This window comes from Rhea pennata, chromosome 5, assembly GCF_028389875.1.
Source record: "Rhea pennata isolate bPtePen1 chromosome 5, bPtePen1.pri, whole genome shotgun sequence".
NCBI lineage: Eukaryota > Metazoa > Chordata > Aves > Rheiformes > Rheidae > Rhea > Rhea pennata.
Genome location: NC_084667.1, coordinates 63,492,887 through 63,499,914, shown reverse-complemented (window position 1 = coordinate 63,499,914; position 7,028 = coordinate 63,492,887).

Genomic DNA, 7,028 nt, shown 5'->3' with positions numbered 1-7,028 from the left:
AATCTCCCATAGAATAAAAATGTAGTATTTCTGTCTCCTTATACCTCTGCCTGTGTGTCCTGATAACACAAGTAATCTTAAAACTTGTGCTGCTGCCAAATAAATGCACCAAATGGGATCAGATAGAATTGGTCTTTGTCTAGATGGAGTTTTTGGCTGCACCATTTCTGTTGGCCAGTACAAATCCTCTAGGTAGAAGCATTGCACTGGTCTGAAAGGGCTTGTGCTGGGATGACACTAGAAACTAGAACACTAGAAAATGGCAAAAACTTACTGTTTCTTCTTTCTGTTTCGCTTAACAAAAATACTACTACTGATGCATTTCTCTTTTTTTTTTTTGTGGAAACTATAGATGCTTATTTAAAAACACAAATTTACTTTATAGATGTTTACTTAAAACATAAATTTATTTTTACAAAATGTATTTACTTACTGTTCTGTTCAGTATATTGGTATAAGGGTTTCACTATAAAGGTACACGAGAAGTTTTCCTGAGCGAAATAAGCTCAAATTTGGACCTTCTCTACTTGCTCACATGCTGCTAAATGTATTTTTTTTTATTCTTATGTACAGATTATTTTATTGAATTTCCAGATTTATAAATTCCAGTGGTTCTGCTCTATTATCTGTAATTAGCATTTTCAGACCTTTTTCTGAAGAGTTGACAGGAATGGATGAAGGGACCTCCACAGTATTTCTGAACTCACACGAAAAGGTTGTCTTTCTCCAAGTGAACACAACGAACAGTGTAAGAGATGAAAACTAAGTAGTAGCCTTTGATTTGTTTTCTCTCTCCCATTTCCATTCCTTGTCCATTTGAAGGCTGCTCAGATTTCAGGCCGGCTGTGGTAAGCTGGGTGTGGAGAGCGTCCTTTGTAAACAGCATTACAGAAGCTAGTATTGCGAAAGGAAAGTGCTCTTAATCTGCCCCTTTTTTTCTTTTTTCTTTCTTTTTTTTTTGGGGGGGGGGGGGGAGGGAGAATGCTCCTGTTTTATCCACAATAGGACTATTTCTAAGCAATTTGCATCTTGATACTTGCTTTTCATTGGAATAAGTTTGTTTCAAATTTTCTCTTGTGTCCCTGTGTCATGAAAATTGAGACACTGAAACAGTCTTTTCCTCTCTTTGTCTCTCCCTTCCCCTTCATTTCAGTTTTACATTAATGTCCATTATATAGCACTGAGCAGGGATGTGCTGTTAGTTGAACAACCCAAATGATCACTGTGCAGCATGGCTAAAAGGTATAGCTCAGGGAAGGTATTACTCTGTTCGAGCCCTGTTATACCTTTCACTAAGCATCTGCTCCTGGTCACTGTTGAGGGTCAGTACTCCATGCAGGCAAACCCTTGGTGTGCCCATCATTTCTGCTCTTGTAAAAGTATTTCTGATTTTGAAACCTGGACACATCTTAACTTTATATCGCTGGAAATTTGTGCTGATCTGAAGTTTGTTTGTCATATGCAATATACTTGAGGTGCCCTGTGTCCTACCCTTGCAAGCCTCCCGCTGAGGATGAAGATACACAGGTGTAAGGGGATCTCTATAGCAGAGTAAGTAAATCAACACAACCACAAATAACTACTGGCAGGGAACAGTCTAATCAGTTGAACCTAGTCTTGAACCACTGATAACTCTTCTTTCATTTCCACATTTTCCTTTATTCTTACATTTTCCTGAGCAAGAGGAATGGTTGTGGTCTTGGTCTGTTGAAGGTAGTGAAGCTTCACCATGGAGGCACACTTGTGGGCTAGCTCCCAAACTCTGATTGACTAAAGCGAGGTTCAAAATTCTGAGTGCTTCTCAATTTTGTCACTTGGGATCTTTCTTTGGGCTCACACTGGTTTTCTGTGAACAACAGAAAGAGATGTACATATTTACCAATGCATCATGACAGACTTTTGAAGGTTAATCAGGTTGTTTCCAAATATTTCTACTTAATGAGACTGAAATTAGCCTTCAAACCTCTATCCTGAGGTTTGAGGGCATCCTGATATGTTAAAGATGCAAATTCAGATCAGTCCAAGTGCTAAAATAACACTGATCGTTGTAGAACTTCTTTCCCAATTAGACTTCATTTAGCAATTAACTGTTGCTTTACAGTTGATTTTAAATTGAAAGCTTTGGTTCCAGTTGCTATGCATACCGAAAAGCTTTTGGACATGTTTGCTACTACTTTCTAATGACTGTCAGTGGCGGAAAATTTCCAATATTAAAAAAATTCTCATAGCTTATGTTGTTTTATCTTGTATTTGTGTTTCAGTAGTGATCAGCCAATGCTTAGTGTAGAATTAAGAAGTCTTAAAAAAAAAAAAATCTGTAAAAATTGCCTAGCTAAGGGAGAGTGTCAAGGGGATGGGGCTAAACTCTTTTCAGTTGCCCCATGCGACAGGACAAGAGGCAATGGGCAAAAACTGAAGCACAGGAAGTTCTGCCTGAACGTGAGGGGGGAATTTCTTCACTGTGAGAGTGACAAAGCACTGGAACAGGTTGCCCAGAGAGGTTGTGGAGTCTCCTTCTTTGGCAGATCTTCAAGGCCTGCCTGGATGCAACCCTGTCTAACATGCTCTAGGTGACCCTGCTGGTGGAATTGTCTTTGTGCACTTCAAACATTTTTGTTTGTCAGATTTTTTTTTCCTTTGCCTTCGTAGTTTTGTGTGATCCCCGCTCTGGACAGTGTGTTGACGTCTGCATCACCCAGCTTGACATGGAGGTGAGAGCTGGTGCAGTGAGCTACTATTAATTGCTCTTGCAGGAACTATCCACTCAAGTATTTGATTTGTGCTCTTTAAACTGTGCTCTCTGAAATTTAAGGGATGCACATGCAAATCCCTTTGGGAAGCACCTTTTGGTGCAGCAAGGTGGGAGGGGGCAGGGAAGGCAGAATATTTATGTTGAAAAGGGGAGCTACCCTGGAAGTGCTCTAGAGCTGGAGCGTGCTTTGCAGCTGTAAATCATGGTGTTCTGTAACAGCTGTCCAGACTGACAACTTGTGAGCCAGAGCAATCTGCAAAGACTAAGGGAGTCCTGAATAGAAGTTAAAAATGGAAAATCCTCATTATTGTGCTCCTGGCTTGACTCCAGAGCCGTAGGAATGCAGATGTGCTCATCCATATGGAAATGAGTATCAGCAAATTTGTGTTTACTAGTAACGTCTGCGCCAACTAAAAAGGATACTGGATAGCATAAAAGCTGCTTTACCTTTGAGTGAGGCACAGGGTTTTGTCTGCACTGCAACAGCTGCTCGTACCTGTTTCCGTTGCTCACTGGGCCCTGTCCGTGCTCGGCGTTTCTCTTGCCCGTGCTTCGGCAGAGCGGCTCGCGTGTTAGCGGTTTATACAGCAGCCATAAGACGCCAGGCAATTCTCTGCACCTGGTTTAAATTTAAAGCTCGTTTGCACATGATGTCACACTTTTATTGTCAGCGCGACGAAGGTCAAGACAGTTCATTTTGGGAAGGTTTGCGCTGTTGAGTCTTTACAGCGCTGCCATTAATGCCTTAACCATCTGACTTGCATTTCAGTTTTCTGGCATGATGTAATCGGAGGCACTAGATTTATACGGCGAGCGGGAGGCTGGTGCGGTGGCTAATCAGCCCAGTTTGTACAACTACTCTTTTGGAGAGCAGGGTGGAAATTATTGCAGCACATGTCATGTAGCAAATCGTGGCCTTGGCCAGAAGAGACTTAAGGCCTGGAAGCTGGGTGGTTGTTACGGGCTGTCGCCTTTCGGGAGCACGGTGGGGGAAGCCCAGTGTCAGGGCTGCGCCTTGGGGATCGTTCCTGGGAGCCTGCTCCTGCCCTCCCGTGCCACTCCTCGCGATAACGGGATTTACACACAGGGATGGAGAACAGATTTGGGACAGTGGTTATTAAGGCACAGAAAGCGTACAGCTGGATTCGAGGGCCATGCAAACCTCTGCGCCTGTTCTCACCTCCTCAAGTTATGCTCAGTTGTTTCATTCTGTACCTTGCTCTGGAAGTGGTGCTTTAATATAGCATCTTCCCAGCTAGATTTGTGCAACTGTGGATCTCCCTGTGGGAAAGGTCTAAGTAGCCTGTGTATTTTGTAGTTGCCTCCAAATTTGGCACCAGGGATAGCTCATGGGATGTGCGTTTAGATTTTTCTTGGGGGATTTTGACGAACAACTTCCATCCCTTTTAAAGGGAGCAATGACTGAATTCACATTTCTTACTGTCACAATTCACCTTTCTTTCTCCACGTATATAATCCTTATTTGATCTTACAAACCAAAAATTTGAAATGCCTGATGTGTGCCACAATTAACCGTCCAAATGTTAGACCTCATGACAGCGAGCACCAAGAATGGATGCAGAGGCGTTCTGGACAGAGGCTTTCCTGGTGTTTCTGTTTTATATCTATATGACGTTGAGGGCAACTTTTGAAATAGCCCCTAGCTTGTCTTCTCTTTGGTACATTTGAATTGCCAGTCATTGCAGGGTCCCAGGAGCCACGTAGGAGGGCTCCTCACCCCTGAGTGTTGGGAAGGGTGTAGAGGAATTTCTGCTATTGCTCACTGACCAAATGTTGGAGTAGGGAGGGAATCTCTCCTAGCCTCACGCTGCCTTGCAGCAAGCCTGGTCCTGGTTGCCTGTGACCAGTGGATCATCAGCGTCTCATGGTTTGTTTCAAAGAACTCCAGGCTTTTGTTTTAGATAATAAGAGCCTGACTCAAATCTTCAGGGCTTGGGCTTCAGAGGTGCAGAGAGCCGTAGCAGAAAGCAGAAGCGATAAGTGATGCAGGTGCTAAGATCTGTCTGGAAGCAACTTTGCTCAATCAGGAAGAGTTTTGAGGTGGCTAGCAAGCATTTGAGATGCAGTAGTTCATACCTCTGCCCAGACTCCTGAGGATGGTTATGGCATTTCCTGCTGTTTTGATGTTGCCTGCTCTGAGTACAGGGTCACTCTAGATTTCTCTCACTGAGGATATATAGGATTTATGCCCAAACCATTGCTGCATCTTCAGGATGTTTAGCCTCTTGCCTCCTTGAGGCGATTTCCAGGATGCGTGCACTCCTCAAGAGAGGTGCAGCACAGCACTGTCCTGCTTGTGCACTGGGACCTGCAAGTCCTAGTGAAGTGGAAAGGCAGAGTGAAAAGCTAAAAGCCCTTATATCAATATATATTTATCCCTAAACTGTCACATGAAAGTGAGCAGTTTCACATTTGATGGGGCATGGAGAAAGGGTGGCTGCAGACTGAGTAATTACCTTGGCACTTCAGGGTTGCCTACTGCTATTGCAACAAATCGCTTGGCAAGCGCTGGAAGGGGTTTGAGATGGAGAGGAGTAAGAATAGCCTCGGCTGTTATGCAAGCAATGATAACGTCAAGGGCAACCAGCCCTCTCGCACCGTGCGATCGCCAGCCGGGATTAGGGAGAACTGCCCGCGTCCCAGGGGAGGACGTCGCACGGTTGGGTGCATTCGGCGAGCTCGGCGCCGCGCGCGGAGCTGGCGGCTCCGGCAGGTCAGGCGTGTGTGCAGCTATGGTCATTCTTAATGCTCATCAGAACGATGCTGGTGCAGCCAGCTCCAAAATGTTGTTGAAATGGTACGGTTTGTCTCTTGGTATTTCCTGGCATGGTTTCCTCCACTGTTTACAAGTCATTTCTTCTGGAACGATCGGCGCAATGGGAACATTCGCCTGGGCCTTTTCCAAGGGGAGATTACTAGAATGATGATGGTGAGACATTGTCTCAGCTCAGCTGCCAAATGTTAGTTGATGATGTCTGTCCTGTCATTCTTTAATCTGACAGTTCAATTTGGTGGGTAGGAAGCCAAGGAATGACATTTCTCAATGGGACACAAGCCTCAGGGTGGAGATGCATAGAAACATAGGACCCCCTCCACCCCCAAATTTCAATATTCTGAAAATCAATATTCTGCTTTCTTTCAGCCACCTATGTAGCTCCATCAGAGCAGGGACCTTGTGTTTGCCACGTCTTGTCTAAACAAGGCCCTGGCCTTTGAGCAGAGGTGTCACCACACATTCTCCAGCGTGCTGCTAATGGGGAAATATTTGGCTTTAGCACTTCCCACCACCCCTCACCCCCTTTGCAGGGGCTCAATACAAACACCAGGGTTTTAGAGGTCCCAGGAGAGAGCGAGTGAAATTCTTCATTCCGAAACAAACCTTAATGCCGAGAAAATGAGTCTTTTAAAAACATAATCCTAGCCATTTGCTAGCCATAAAGAAATTCCATATGCAATTAGTGTTTTGATAATGCAGCGTCATCCACTAGGCTCCAGTGCTTGGGATTCAGGGCACTGCTGAAGTGATCTATCAAACGGAGACTTTAAGGGATTTGGAGTTTTTTTGTGCACTTTTTCGTCTTTGCTTCAGCTTGCAGCCTTTTGCTTCTCTCTGCTTCCAGGAGAGTTGGATCGGTCCTTCTGAGGTGTTTGCTTTAGGGATCTTTACTCTGTGAAAGGGTAGCAAAGAGCCTTGCCCATATAAATCAATTTGGAAGTGAGTTAAAAGGTGCTTAATTTGCCTTCTATTAAAACTCCTTGTCCTCCCTATAGTATGCTGCTAAATGAGCTCTTGAGGTTTTGAATGTCGAAGTCACTTTCTGAGTTGCAGAGGTCGCTCGCTTGCAGCAAGGTCTGAAATGCTGAGTCCACCCTACATCACCTCCAGCAACAGGTCGTCTTTTCCTTTGGCAGTGCTGGGTGCTCTCCTGCCCTCCTTCGCTGGAGCCTGCACGGCGCGATACTGAGTGCCAGGGGCACCAGGTGGGCACCAAGATCTGCCTGGAAAAGTGCTCAGGAGCCTAAATGATGGGGACTTTTAGAGAAGCCCCAGTCTTCCTGGGAGCTGATGGGATCCAGCCCCTAAATCGCTTGGAAGCATTTGCGAATCAGCAACCTTTCTTTATTTTTAATGCCCTTCCTTCCAGCGTTTCTGCCTCGGAGTGCCCCCAGCCACGAGCAGCTCGCGCTGGGGTCGTGCTAGCGCCAAGCAGCCAGCGTGGTGCGTCGAGCCCTCGCGCGATGCCCGGGGCGACGA